This window comes from Ranitomeya variabilis, chromosome 1 (genome assembly GCF_051348905.1).
Source record: "Ranitomeya variabilis isolate aRanVar5 chromosome 1, aRanVar5.hap1, whole genome shotgun sequence".
In the NCBI taxonomy this organism is placed as follows: Eukaryota; Metazoa; Chordata; class Amphibia; order Anura; family Dendrobatidae; genus Ranitomeya; species Ranitomeya variabilis.
The window spans coordinates 1,024,190,091-1,024,206,068 of NC_135232.1; the positions used below are offsets into that span (position 1 = coordinate 1,024,190,091).

Genomic DNA, 15,978 nt, shown 5'->3' on the forward strand with positions numbered 1-15,978 from the left:
GCTGATACCGGTTTGTTATCTTCAGCAAACATCTTGGATATGACAGATAACATTAATGCTCCAGTGAAATAAGATATGTTTGACTGCTGGAGAGCCTTATTCTAGAGCGATACTTATCCGGTATTCATTACATTATCTGGCTTGGAATTAGAAAAAGTTATGAATGACAGTAATTTTAACCTATTTACACTGACTGATTTTTCTTTTTCTTTTTTTGCCAAGACCATAGTTATGGCCTGGATAATACTTCCCTAAAGCGAACCTATCACCAGGTTTGACTGTTATGAGATACGGCCACCACCTTTCAGGCCGGACATACAGCATTCTATAAGACAAGAAAAACAACTTTTGTTATACTCACGGGGGGGGGGGGGGTCCAGTCCGAGGGGTGTCGATGTTCTTGTTCAGGCACCTTCCTTCTTGCTTCATGTGGATGACGCGTCCCTACGTCATCGACATGGTGTTCTCTGACACTGACCAGGGCAGAGTAATATACTGCAGTGCGCATGATCCAGGCCACTTTGACCTTTCCCAGCGCCTGCGCACTTCTGTACTGAGGGCAGAGAAGTACGCCTACACAGGAGGAAATGCCAGGGAGACTGTTGATGATGTATATTAAGTCTTTTCTAGGAAGCTATCACCTTCAGTGCCTTTTTATCAGCAATTTAAGGCCTCCATACACATTGGATGAAATTTGAACGTACCCATTGACCATCTTATGTGTATGGAGAACTTCCAACTCTTCCATAACAGATTATGTTGGGGCAGATAAGGATCAGGTAGTGGGAATTTCAACACCCAGTCTTTTTTGCTTTCAGGGGAAATAAAGTCTTTATTTATTATGACTATCACAGACCTTATATAAGTTTTCACAACCTTAAGGAGTACTATAGATTGAAGTCTACACTACACTATCCGTTTGCCTGTGGCAATAAGCAGTTTTGCCAGGCCGGGCAATATGCTGCCACTGCGTTTACTGCAAGATTCGGAGTAGTGACTGCAGTAGATGTGATGAGCTGTCACTGGGGCGGCAGGCTTCCAGCCTGGACAGTAGGCATGAGCCCTGGTGCCACCAGCAGACCCTAAAGAGGTACTATGTGACATTATTAGCTTCCCTGCTTATCAGGTTACCAGGACAAAGAGTTTTGATACTAGAGGAAACCAATAAAGCCTACTCCACTGTTGCTATGAAGCTTGCACCAATGTTCAGTAGCACACATACCATTGGAACAAACTTGTGTAGTCATATAAAGGTCCACGAAGTACGAAGCTACTGTCAGACACATAAAAAGTGTATTATGATGAGCTATTGGATTGCAAAGGGCCCATATACTCCTTAGGATCTCTGTGCAAGATTGTCCGTCCTGAAGTGTATGCAGCTCTGAGCCCCTGTACAGTGTAACATTTAAAGGGAACCTGTCAGAAGGATTGTGCACAGTAACCTACAGACACTGGCACTGTTAAACTGATTAAAATGATACCTTGGTTGATTATGTCTTGTGGTTGTTGTTTAATCTTTATTTTCAGTTTCGGGGCGGCCTGTGGGGAGGGGTCTTCATGTGGTGCTCTTCTTAGCTATTCATAATACAGACTGCTGACAGGTCATTGATCCCTCACTGACCTGCCCCCGAGTTTACATAATCAATATTATATGTACATAGTGGAAAAAAAAGAAAAACCACCTGCAGGCGGATGCCGGCTGTGGCTCCTGCCTACAGCATAATTGCATATGTAATGTTCATATAATAAATATGGATGAGGTTATCCTGATAATAATAATAAAAAAAAAAAAAAATCCATTTGAAAATGGCGCCCGCTGCACCTGCACAGTAGGAGCTATCGGTGTCTATAGAGGTGACCTGTCACCAGTCTTCAATATGACTACCTAATCAGAGCACCACAGGCCACCCCGGAGCACAAGCATATCATTAACTCAAACCTGAAAATAAATTTTAAACAACAACCACAAGACTGATTTCATCAACCCAGGTATCATTTTATTCAGTATAACGGCGCCGACCTGACACTGTCTATAGGTGAGTGTGCACAATCCTGCTGACAGGTTCCATGTAAGTCCATGTGTCTCACCGTTGAGGCATCCTGTAGTAGTTTCCTTTGTGGCTGTGAAGTATAGTTATTTTTGAGTTGAATCTCATATTATTGTCCTTCATTACCCATGTTTCTCTCCTAAGTTTCCAGCAGGCGGCTGTTCTTGTGACTTGTAATAGCATATTGCATGTATGTGACTAAGGCCGGAGTCACATAGTAAATATAGGTAAACTGACTGAACAGCAATCTAGTCTGAACTGGTGCATAACCAAAATAGACTTGCATAGCAAATAGATCAATGGCTGCACTCAACTGTACTAAAGCAAGGAAATGTGCGCTATATGAAATGTGAATAGCTTAATGGCTTGTGAAATCTATTAAAAAACACATGAGATGCTTGGCACAAAATTTGTCCAAAAAATGTTAGCCCATCCACCAAACGTCAAGGTAATCTCAGATCGGATGGGTCCCTGACCTGACTGCCTAGTGTGAACACTTACCTATGGCTAATAACATGGTAAAGCCTGCATTTATAGGGAGGTCGGAACCAACTGTGTTTGGATGTAATTAAAATCACAGCATGGTGAAGGGCGGGGAGTTCAAGTCAGAAAAAATTGTACATAGTAAATATAGGTAAACTGAACAGCAATCTAGTCTGAACTGGTGCATAACCAAAAAAGACCGGAGTCACACTACAGCGAGATACGGCCGAGTCTCGCAGGTTAAAACCCAGCTCTGGCACCGGCACTCCGGAGCGGAGCGTGCGGCTCCATGTATTGCTGTGCGGCTGCACGCTCCGGAGTGCCGGTGCCAGAGCCGGGTTTTAACCTGCGAGACTTGGCTGTATCTCGCTGTGTGTGATCCCGGCCTCACATTACTGCTCCAAAAATCATTTTAGTAATTAAATAACAATACTACACCATCATTATGTGAGACAGTGGCCGCAGGGGACAGGTGCCTTTTTTTTATCTTGGAGAACACTCCCTCCCAATATTTTTATCTCTTTGACTTTTTCCAATTAGACCATCCTTTCTTCATGGCAGAAGTGGGAACCTTTTGCAGTTTGTTAATTTTGTGACTGAACTTTTTTCTTTAACCTGTTGCTATGGCAGCTGACCCCTATACCACGCCAACATTGTTAATGTGACTTTGAGCTTCTTGCCAACGCGGAGCCTCTCTCTGTCATTGTCCTGCCACAGTACAAGAGCCGATCTGTGCATTACTATCATTTGTAAACTTGGTCCATTCAGCAAAGTTTCCCACGGGTCCCAACAAACACTGTACATTTCAAAACCGGAATATTCATAGCACCGAGACAGACGGACACCCAGACTTTCAGCCATCAGAAAGCACCCTTTATATTTATTACAAGCATATGTGTCAGGAGAGGTTATCCGGTCCACGTGCAGATTAATATCATCTGTAAAGGAAAGAGAAATCTGAGAATTTCAGCAGAAAAATAGGACTCGGTTTTCCTGTTATGGTTGAGAAACTAGTATCATTATTGGGATAGACCCTAGAGTAAAAATCAGGCATTTTAATACCAGATTTTGTAGGCTTTTCTTCATGCACAACATTTTTTTTTTTTTTCCTACTTCAGAGTACATTGTAATTTTCACCAATATATTCTGCCAAATGAGCAAAAATATCCATACAATTTCACTATGGCTGCCTATTTACCATGAACACATTAAGTTTTATGATATCAACTCCTGTAGTAGCAATCCATGACTGAATGTTTATATCTTGGCGGTAAATAATCTTTTATAAGTCAATATGTTATGGATAAAATTGTTAAAAAAACCAATCTGCATTTATCAACTATTCACAGGATTGGTCTTCAACGTATTTTCAGATGGGATCTGACTTCTTGTATCTCCACCAATCCTAATGTTGCGACAAAGTCCCGCATGATATGAACGGTAGCGCACATCTGAGACTGCTACTTCTTTGAGCCTTGGAAAATGTTGGTGTGCTCAATTCTGGTGCTCTGGAACGGCCTGTGGAGGATCTTTATGTGGTGCTCTGCATGTGGTGATCCCTCAGTGACCTGCCTCCTATTTTACCTACTGCCGCTACCATTTTGCTAGAGAAAAAAGTGGCTGCATCAAAATGGCAACGGGGACAGCCTACATCATTGCTCATTCATTCCATCACTTCCATCATTGCCTCCTCCCCCACCACCCCGATCATTGTCCTTTCCACAACCACCATCATTGCCTTCTCCCTACCACCTCCATCATTGCCCTTTCCACCACCTCCATCATTGCCCTCTTCACCACCTACGCACACACACACCCACACCACTCTCCTCTCCACACGCACACACACACGCACATGAGCTAGAGACTTTTCAGTTTAGCACTTAATCATAATTAGGATAGTTGAAAATCTTTGACCTGATCATACCTTTTTTTTTGCTTTTTGGTGCTCCGCAAAACTAAATCTATTAACTTATGAGCTTGCACACATTTCCACTTTAATTTACACCAATTTCAGGCATAGATTAGATTAATTCTGTTTGGCCGATGTCTGGCCATGCCCTCCTGACAATTTCCACCTTTTAAAACATTTTACATTTTTCTGGAAAACAGGAGTGTGATAAAAATGTTGAACTTTTTTTGGCACAGATACCTTAATATATCTCCTGTTTAGTGTTTTGTTTAAACATTGTATAACCATATTATTTTATGTAGATAAGTATAGTGAATGGGGAAAAAGACTTTCTTTGACAATGGCTTAATGTGAAAGGTGTAAAAAGATGGATTGTTAGGGAAGTATCCCGATACGTAGCATATATTTAGGAGGAGGATGTCCTGTAAGGCTACTTTCACACTAGCGTCGTGCACTGCACGTCGCTATGCGTCGTTTTGTAGAAAAAACGCATCCTGCAAAAGTGCTTGCAGGATGCGTTTTTTTCTCCATTGACTTGCATTAGCGACGCATTGCCACACGTCGCAACCGTCGTGCGACGGTTGCGTCGTGTTGCTTCGGACCGTCGCCACCAACAAACGTTGCTTGTAACGTTTTTTGGTGCGTCGTTCCCATCTTTTCCGACCGCGCATGCGCGGCCGGAACTCCGCCCCCGCCTCCCCGCACCTCACAATGGGGCAGCGGATGCGTTGAAAAACAGCATCCGCTGCCCCCGTTGTGCGGCGCATTCACTGCTAGCGTCGGTACGTCGCAACGACGCAATTCGTCGTGCGTCGTCCGACGCTAGTGTGAAAGTAGCCTAAGGCTACTTTCACACATCAGGTTTTTTGCATCAGGCACAATCCGGCGAATGTTTTAAAAAACGGATCCAGCGCAGATTGTGAAAAACTGATACGACAGATCCGACTAGTATATCCAGATAATTGGATAAAAAAAAAAAATTTGGAGCATGCTCAGTTTAAAAAAAACAAAAAAACAACAGAATCTGGCGCCGGAATCAGTCATTTTCTGGATCCGGCACCTTCCGGCTCCCATAGGCTTCCATTCTAGCAAACAGCGCTTCCGGCTTTATCGCCGGAAACAAAAAACGTTGCTATGGACGTTTTTTTCCAGAAACCGGAAACAGCAGATTTTCCGGATCCAGTGGCAAACGGACGAAACGCAATGTTATCCGGCACTAATACAAGTCTATGGGATAAAAAACGGATGCGGCGGCAACATTCGCCGGATCCGTTTTTTTTAAAATTAAGCCGGATTTAGCCTGACAGCAAAAAAATGATGTGTGAAAGTAGCCTAAACCAACAAGAAGGCTTTCTTAATTTATTAGTACATGGAAGATCTGTTTCTTCTAATCTATTAAGAACTTTTTTTCCTTGTGAAAAAGTCTTTTGTGCATTGATTTACTATTTCAGTACGTAACTTTGCACCGTGTGGCAGAAGTAGGTCATAAGAGATTCTTTTCAGGTCTTGGAGGAGAAATTTATCAGGTTTGCTCAGGAACCTAACCTCACAGAAGAAGGTGACAGGCATCAATAGCTCATTGTGGCAGCTGTCTATTTCATTAGAATTTTTTTGTATTCATTCTTGGATCCCACTTTAACACATTTAATGATGGATTGGGCTACATTCATTTATTACAGAAATGCCCATTATCACATATAATAAAATATACTGTACTTTTTGTCACAGACATAAAGATCTGGGGAATGTTCTCTTTTCTTTTTTAAATCAGACATCAGAAAATGTCTAAAGGTGAAAAGATATTTCCGAATGTGTAGTATCGTTCATGTCTATTGCCCTTCTGAATTTTTGCATTTTCTTGGGCAGGAGCTTTGAGGACATGTTTACGTATAATGTAATTGCATCATTTTTTTTTTTTTTCTAATTCATTTTTCCCCCATGTTTTTCTCAGGTGGCTGTTTAATGCATTTTTGTTGCATACCCAAATTTCTAAGCATCTTGTTCCCCCTGCCCTGCAGCCTGCCTGCAAAGATCGCTATAAAGGTAACAGCAGTCATGTGATTCTCTGTGTTCCCGTAGGGTAGTGCCCGCTGCCCCAATCAACCTGGTCTGCAGTCTTCAATGTTAGTCCTTATTTCCTAAGAGCTGCATGCACATCATGTCATACAGTGTCTGTCTGTCTGTCTAAGGAGTCAACATGATTTTGTCATGCTGCTGCGCTCTGCGGATAACAAAGCACATAGTGTAATCATTGTAAGTATAATCAGTGTACTGAGCACTTTGTCATTTTGGAGAATGGGCTGCCTTACTTTGGGTGAAACACTCACTGCTCCCATGTGATTGCCGGCCACTTAGTGAAGATCCCCAGTTATAAAAGAATAACAGTAATAAAAGAATATGTATGGTGGACTCATAAGTATTTATTATATAGCTATAGTCATGAGTTAAGAGCTTACTTTGTCTCTAACCACATATGACAGACAGGTTTGTGCATATACATAGATGTATACAGAGCAACCTCTCAATCACATGTGATGGTTTGGGGAGGCAGGGAGAGATTGGTGAACCCTTCCATTATACACTGGAATCGTAACTGCTTCATTGCTCCTCTTAGGCCTCTTTCACACTTCCGTCTTTCAGCTCCCGTCACAATCCGTCCATTAAAAATTTGTGGGATCCTGCATTTTCTCATAGACTTGCATTAGCAATGGATTGTGACGGATGGCCATCCGTTTCATCGATCGTGCACTGGATCCTGCGTAAAAAAAAAAAAAAAAAAGTCCGTCGGGCAGAGAAAACGTTCAGAGGAACGTTTTTTCTGCACGTCGGAAAATCGTTCAGCGACGCATCCTGCGCTGCCTGTCACTGGCTACAAACACCTGGTTTGTGTTGTGTATGCGTTTTCGCAGCGGAAAACCGCTGCAGAGACGCATACACAACAGGTGCACATAGCCTCGACGAGTCCGTCAGAAGGACGGGCCCAGTGCACACGTTTTCCACAATCTGCACAGGATCCGTCATTTCAACGTCTAGTCTGATCCTGTGCAGATTTGGAAGACGGAAGTGTGAAAGAAGCCTTAGCAACATTTTATAATGCCGTTTTAGGCATACAGATCTGCCTCAGTAATATGCGGCCCTCGCATAGGGCGGCAAACTTAACAGACAGATCCAATTTAATGATCCATCATTAAGTCAAATATGGAGTTTGTTGTCAATCAAAATTAGTTAGAAGATTTTGACTCTAATTTCAGAAAATATTTTGGAACAGAAATTTCATTTATGGCTATTAAATGACCCTTGACCACCCATATTTAATGTGGCTGCATATTTTAAATAGTCACTATACTACATGTCCTGCTTTCTGCTGACTCCATCTCTGAGATCGTTGCACCATGTTCATCTCCAAATGGCAAAGCAGAGGCATGGGTAGCTCTGTGGAAACTTGGAACCACCCATCTCTATCGGTGGATGTGAAGTATCCGGAGACAGAGTGAATTTGAGGCTTTATTGAAACAACTCGTTTCGGACTTAAACCAACTGATGAATATGTTGGCTCAACTCCAAAATATGTTTCAATAAAGCCTCAAAATCACGTTCTCCGGATACTTAATAGTCCCTGGCAGCGCCCAGTTTATGCCACAAGTTTTTATCTCCACTCCATATTTTTTCAGTTACGACACTCACAAGTCCCAGAGCCAGCAGTTGGAGCTGCAGTCGTGCATTATGGGTCCACTCATACCTTTCACAATGTTGTTCCTGCTCCGCACAACCTAATCAGATGATCAGTGCACGTTTATGCACCTAATACTTGAATATACTGATCCACACAAGGAGTGCTTTTCCTTTTGATAAGGAGAATGAGCAGAGGAGGCATGGTTCACTCTCCACAATGGTCTCCAAGCCTTTGCTTGGCCTTTTTGGATGAAGATTTCAGAGACTCAGTGACAGCAGAAAAGAGTAAATTATGTTTTGTGACTATACATATGCAGTGGGTAAAATAAGTATTGAACACGTCTCGGAGTTCATAGAAGGAGCCCATGAAACCTTCAGGATTTGTGTGCCAGAATGGGCCAAAATCACACATGAGCAATGCATGTGACTAGTTTCTCCATATCGGAGGAGTCTTGAAGCGGTCGTCACCAACAAAGGCTTTTGTACTAGGTATTACGGTAATTAAATTTCAGTAAGTGTGTTCAATACTTTTTCCCTGTGTCATTTCTCATTGTTAGATAAAGAAAATTGGCGCGCACTCAAGGTATTAAAGGGAGCAAGGTGCTGGTGTAATGGGCTGTAAAAAGCCCTAAATGCAATGAAGAATATATATACACCGCACACTCTAGGTATGTGAAATGCAATAATTACAATTTATTAATGATGTGAACAAATGCGTGTTTGAAAGCGACCAGAGGAAAGAATGACGTTTCGGCTCTACCAGAGCCTTAATTATATAATCGCTTTATTACGCATAGAGTAGAGGATAAGGATCCTTGTGGATACGTTGAATGAACTTATTAGCGTTTTGATGACGCTATAGTGGGACTGGTGAGAGCCCTGGTGTGGGGTCTGAATGTATAGATCTGTGAGCGGCGCTCCCGGTGTTGTAATTATTGCATTAAACATACCTAGAGTGTGCGGTGTATATATATATATTATATATATACATACACTCACCGGCCACTTTATTAGGTACACCATGCTAGTAACGGGTTGGACCCCCTTTTGCCTTCAGAACTGCCTCAATTCTTCGTGGCATAGATTCAACAAGGTGCTGGAAGCATTCCTCAGAGATTTTGGTCCATATTGACATGATGGCATCACACAGTTGCCGCAGATTTGTCGGCTGCACATCCCAAAGATGCTCCATACAAGGCAGGATGGATCCATGCTTTCATATTGTTTACGCCAAATTCTGACCCTACCATCCGAATGTCGCAGCAGAAATCGAGACTCATCAGACCAAGCAACGTTTTTCCAATCTTCTACTGTCCAATTTCGATGAGCTTGTACAAATTGTAGCCTCAGTTTCCTGTTCTTAGCTGAAAGGAGTGGTACCCGGTGTGGTCTTCTGCTGCTGTAGCCCATCTGCCTCAAAGTTCGACGCACTGTGCGTTCAGAGATGCTCTTAGGCCTACCTTGGTTGTAACGGGTGGCGATTTGAGTCACTGTTGCCTTTCTATCAGCTCGAACCAGTCTGCCCATTCTCCTCTGACCTCTGGCATCAACAAGGCATTTCCGCCCACAGAACTGCCGCTCACTGGATTTTTTTTCTTTTTCGGACCATTCTCTGTAAACCCTAGAGATGGTTGTGCGTGAAAATCCCAGTAGATCAGCAGTTTCTGAAATACTCAGACCAGCCCTTCTGGCACCAACAACCATGCCACGTTCAAAGGCACTCAAATCACCTTTCTTCCCCATACTGATGCTCGGTTTGAACTGCAGGAGATTGTCTTGACCATGTCTACATGCCTAAATGCACTGAGTTGCCGCCATGTGATTGGCTGATTAGAAATTAAGTGTTAACAAGAAGTTGGACAGGTGTACCTAATAAAGTGGCCGGTGAGTGTATATGTATATATATATATATATATATATATATATATATATATATATATATATATATATATATATATATATATATATATATATATATTCTTCATTTCTCATTGTTACACATAATTTTATTTAAGGACATCTGTGGTTTGATTTACTTGCCTGTGTGGATTGGCTGGGTTGTTACCGATATCTGGTGAGATTTTCATTTCAATAGCTGCTTTAGAAAGATATTTACTGAGGAAATTGGTGACGTGTTCAATACTTATTTCACCTTTTGTGTATATAGTCACATTTAACGTGGGGAGTGAGGGTAGCTTTAAACTCTAAAGCTAAAATGCTCTCTCCTATCATTTGTACTTGTGCATTAGCAAGCTGACGTTACAGAGATGTATGGCAATAAATATTGTTATCACTTGGTTAATATGATGTTAGATATTGTAAAAAAGGGAAAATATGAATACCTTTATAATTCTCCATGGGCAAATGGAAGGAAATAATATACAACTGCTCCTTGTATAACACCATATAGCCACGACTGGAAAACTTGTCAGTAACTGACGTCAATCTACTAAGTGACATTTTACTTAGAAATGTTACAGCTTTTATCCAAAGTGATATTTATGGGCCATGTGTGTTCTGCATATGCTGCTCATTCTCGTAATAATTTTACTTTATAATTGGTAACGCATATTTTTCGCCTGTGCCAAGCTGCAGTGTCGATTGCAGAGTGTTGGCAATGGTGAGTAATCTTCTGGCAGAAGGCCTCCTTTTACAGATGACTTCACGAGGTGACAACTTGGTTTGCACTCTGAGTCAGACTGCAGAGATGTAGCGTAGCGTAGGGTTGCAGACTGAGCAAATTCATAGGTCTGCAGAATATAGCAATGATGTAAGACCGTAGTGGACAATTAATGGATCGCCAATTACTATTATACTACAGCTTCCAGTATTCTCTACGTGAACTTGATCTACAGCCACAATATGCTGCATTACGTTATGGGAAGCCAGTACCGTCAATATTTTACAAATGATTCTTTGTGACATATTGCTGCAGAGTAAGTGCAACTAAATATCTCACATCCAGTAATATCAAGGTGGACCTTACTGCACTACAAATCGTATATACTGTCATCCTTGCAATTTTAAAGGAAACCTGTTAGCCCATTTTTGCATAAGGAAGTAGTACTATGGATACATAGGCACTTGCCACCTAATAGAAACTGTAACTTATTTTTTGCAAAGATCGGATATACCAGTCATAAGAAATGTAGCATTGAATGCATACAGTCTACAAGCAGTGTAGCATGACGGCCGTATGCTGTATCCCTGCACAACGGTCTTTCCAATAGCCTCCTGACGAACTGGCATCTTGGCAGGGAAACGCGTTGAGGCACTAAATGATCGTCTGGACAAAGGCACTAGATGATCGTCTGGACACCAGATAAGTTATGCAGTTTTTTCAGGGTATCACGTCACATGGACTGCCGGGTAGTGTGCAATAAGGGGAGATATGTTTGATGGCTAAATACAACTCTTTTGAGTATGGGTATCTGATGCACTGTATATATATAAAAAATCCTATATTATATGAGTTATCATCTCTGCAGGATTGTGAATATTAATTATACAGAGATACTCCGCTAGGGCATATGTGCAATAATCTGTTGAATAGGGTATCATTCAGCTATTTATCTCTCTGAAGGTACCTTAATATATATAAAAATTGAGTGAATATTTACTGTTTTTTATATTTACAAGCAGCGCACATATGATATAATAAGATGGTATACATGCTAAGATGTTCTTTTATTTATAAAGGTATCTAACTACCCCCCATACCTACCTGTGCAGATTCATTATTTTTACTGGCCCATCCCGGGACATTATCCCTCTCCTTTTCCCTCCCCTTTTGGGTTCAATCATCTGGGTGCCCGTGTTAATATATGAGACAGGTGAAGTGGATAGGGTTATTGAGGGTTAGTCGACGAGACCGGGGGCGCCATTTGCGTGTTTATTCAGGGGTGCCAACCTCCGCATGCTAGGCAGGGACAGCCTGTATAGGGATCACTAGGGTTAGATCATTGGCACCTTGATTTGTATATTATATCCTGAGGTACAACTACTGGGGGTGTCCTGATAATATTTGACAAATTCAGGCTAGTACATTCCCGATATCACAGGGTAATCAGGTACCTGTGAGTATTTGTTTTGTAACCACCAGCCCCAAAATTTTTTTTTCTTATTTACTAAACGGCATGCCTGGTAGGATTTTTGGTCTTAGGAGCAGTCCTGCGGGCATTATGACCGAGTAGGGTAAATGGGATAAACCAGATAAGTTACACAAACTACTGGTTGGGGTGCCGTCGCATTTGGTGGTACGGTTTAAGTAGGGGATCTAGAGCCTTATTTATTGTTGTTACATTTCTGTAGGGTTGTGGTTTTTGTCTATTACAGTTTTTTAACGTATTTTTCATTAAAATATAATAATTTTAGGTATTAGTTGTTTTTTGATTTGTTTGAATGCATAGGTAAGTCAGACTGGAAGTGCACTGGGGGGGTGTCAGTGCACCCCAAATAATCCATCCAGTTGCACTTCCCCGAAGTCAAAAGTATCAGCTGTTATAATTATATTTGAGCTTGGTTGAGGTCTGTGTAATAATGTAATAGAGTATGTAATTGTTTTTCTTTTAACTGTTTTCTATAACTACTTAGGTTTATTTGAAATTACATTTTGTGACAATTGTTTTTTATTGTTTTTATATATTGCAACACTGATCAAGAAGATATACATAAAAATCATCTGTCAGTTTTTAGTCACAGATGAATGCATGGCTGACCATCATAATGGGGGATAAACAAAGAGCAATAAATCACAGTTAAGAATAAGGGGCCAAATATAATGCAAAAATTGGCCATATTCAAATGCAAAACTGGAACTTGACTCTCCACAACTGCAGAGACTCTGGCCCAAATATTCAATATGAACATACAGTGGGGCAAAAAAGTATTTAGTCATTCAGCAATAGTGCAAGTTCCACCACTTAAAAAGATGAGAGACGTCTGTAATTTACATCATACGTAGACCTCAACTATGGGAGACAAACTGAGAAAAAAAAATCCAGAAAATCACATTGTCTGTTTTTTTATCATTTTATTTGCATATTATGGTGGAAAATAAGTATTTGGACAGAAACAAAATTTCATCTCAATACTTTGTAATATATCCTTTGTTGGCAATGACAGAGGTCAAACATTTTCTGTAAGTCTTCACAAGGTTGCCACACACTGTTGTTGGTATGTTGGCCCATTCCTCCATGCAGATCTCCTCTAGAGCAGTGATGTTTTTGGCTTTTCGCTTGGCAACACGGACTTTCAACTCCCTCCAAAGGTTTTCTATAGGGTTGAGATCTGGAGACTGGCTAGGCCACTCCAGGACCTTGAAATGCTTCTTACGAAGCCACTCCTTCTTTGCCCTGGCGGTGTGCTTTGGATCATTGTCATGTTGAAAGACCCAGCCACGTTTCATCTTCAATGCCCTTGCTGATGGAAGGAGGTTTGCACTCAAAATCTCACGATACATGGCCCCATTCATTCTTTCATGTACCCGGATCAGTCGTCCTGGCCCCTTTGCAGAGAAACAGCCCCAAAGCATGATGATTCCACCACCATGCTTTACAGTAGGTATGGTGTTTGATGGATGCAACTCCGTATTCTTTTTCCTCCAAACACGACAGGTTGTGTTTCTACGAAACAGTTCCAGTTTGGTTTCATCAGACCATAGGACATTCTCCCAAAACTCCTCTGGATGAACCAAATGCTCTCTAGCAAACTTCAGACGGGCCCGGACATGTACTGGCTTAAGCAGTGGGACACGTCTGGCACTGCAGGATCTGAGTCCATGGTGGCGTAGTGTGTTACTTATGGTAGGCCTTGTTACATTGGTCCCAGCTCTCTGCAGTTCATTCACTAGGTCCCCCCGCGTGGTTCTGGGATTTTTGCTCACCGTTCTTGTGATCATTCTGACCCCACGGGGTGGGATTTTGCGTGGAGCCCCAGATCGAGGGAGATTATCAGTGGTCTTGAATGTCTTCCATTTTCTAATTATTGCTCCCACTGTTGATTTCTTCATTCCAAGCTGGTTGGCTATTGCAGATTCAGTCTTCCCAGCCTGGTGCAGGGCTACAATTTTGTTTCTGGTGTCCTTTGACAGCTCTTTGGTCTTCACCATAGTGGAGTTTGGAGTCAGACTGTTTGAGGGTGTGCACAGGTGTCTTTTTATACTGATAACAAGTTTAAGCAGGTGCCATTACTACAGGTAATGAGTGGAGGAAAGAGGAGACTCTTAAAGAAGAAGTTACAGGTCTGTGAGAGCCAGAAATCTTGATTGTTTGTTTCTGACCAAATACTTATTTTCCACCATAATATGCAAATAAAATGATAAAAAAACAGACAATGTGATTTTCTGGATTTTTATTTCTCAGTTTGTCTCCCATAGTTGAGGTCTACCTATGATGTAAATTACAGACGCCTCTCATCTTTTTAAGTGGTGGAACTTGCACTATTGCTGAATGACTAAATACTTTTTTGCCCCACTGTATATACCTCAATCATACAAAATGGACCAAAAGCACCCATACCTGCACCCATCTGGCCACAATCACACAACCAATTATCATAACTCCACTCATGACCCTAAACATGTAGTATCTAGAATTAGGTGATACATATCAATAAAACTCAATTGGGTATCATATGGAGAAGAAACTTCAGTTATAACTGTTCTCTAAGTCTCCAGACAAACTGATCAAGCTTTATCAAATTTAGTTGTGTCGGATTCACATAGGGTATCTGCTACCACCCATGTCACCCAATTTTGAACGCGCTCGTCTGAACCCGACCTGATTCAGTCGCCAGCATTATTCTCTGAGAAGGCATCTCATGCTTCATATGCATCCACATGGTAAGGATCCAAAATAATACATGGTGTAGACTAATACTATATATTAATGTGCCTTGGACCCCAACTCCGTGTCAGACTAGGGTGTCTGGGGCCCACAGGAGGAATTGGCCCACCCTACCGCTATATGCAAATATCTGTAAGCCATTATCCCTGTTATATTGGAGCATCGAATGTAAAACACAGGCGGCTCCTGCACATCTACTGTTCCCCCATAGCTGAGATGTACAGTTACGGTAGTTTGCATTAAAGGGTTTCTTTGGTTCAGACACACCTATCCATGGGCTCCAGGTGATAACTTATTGTTCGTTTGTGTCCGACCATTGGAAACCCCACCGATCGGAAGAATGAAGAACTTTTATCCCTGACGGTGCACTTTTATCCGCATTTTAAAATGGACCCGCAGGTGGGATTTCTGACTTCAGCTTCATTCATTCTCTTTGGGACTTCCAGAATAAAAAAAAAAGTGCAGCGCTCTCAGCCACTTAGGGAATGAATGGATCAGTGGTCAAGTCACCATGCCTCTCCAGTCTAATGGGGATAAAAGCACATTCTGCTGATCGGTGCAGGTCCCAGCAGTCGGACCCCCTCCAATCAATAAGTTATCACTTATCCTGTGGAGAGGTGATTACTTGTTTATTCGGACTCCCATGACAGCACTACGAGAGAGGGGATCCGCCCTTCAGGAACAGGAAACCTACAGATACAAAAGGGCGGCACCTCTCCCCTGCATCAGTTGGTTTCCTGTTCCTGGAGGGACAGGATCCTACAGATGAATCCTATGGATCCCAGGCCGGCCGGCCGAATCTGGTAGCGGGGGGGTCTCCTACCTCGGCCGGTGCGGATGTCCCTGGAGACGCCACGGTGGTCCTGGCTGGACTGCACGTCGGTGGCGTGTTGCAGCAGGGAGCAGGGTCCGGAGGATTCCTGATCTCCATTATGTGCCGGCATCGGTAAGTATAGCCGCCCCCCTCGGTCCATGCGGCGGTGCAGCGGTGTGGTGTGGTGGCGGCGTCGGGAGATGA

General features: G+C 42.2%; 1 protein-coding gene across 5 annotated transcripts in view; it reads left to right on the forward strand.

Moving 5' to 3' along the window:
- The window catches only part of STOX2 (storkhead box 2), a 346,746-nt gene that overhangs the window by 194,063 nt on the left and 136,705 nt on the right, over nt 1-15,978 (forward strand). Inside the window, exon 2 of one of the 5 annotated variants that reach the window (XM_077279573.1) lies at nt 6,395-6,486. The exons of 3 other annotated variants lie outside the window; for them this stretch is intronic. The gene's annotated coding sequence lies outside the window, so the exon portion shown is untranslated. Of the gene's footprint in view, nt 1-5,751; nt 6,487-15,978 lie in introns of those variants that run through there. One more of the 5 variants, XM_077279574.1, reaches the window with a different exon arrangement.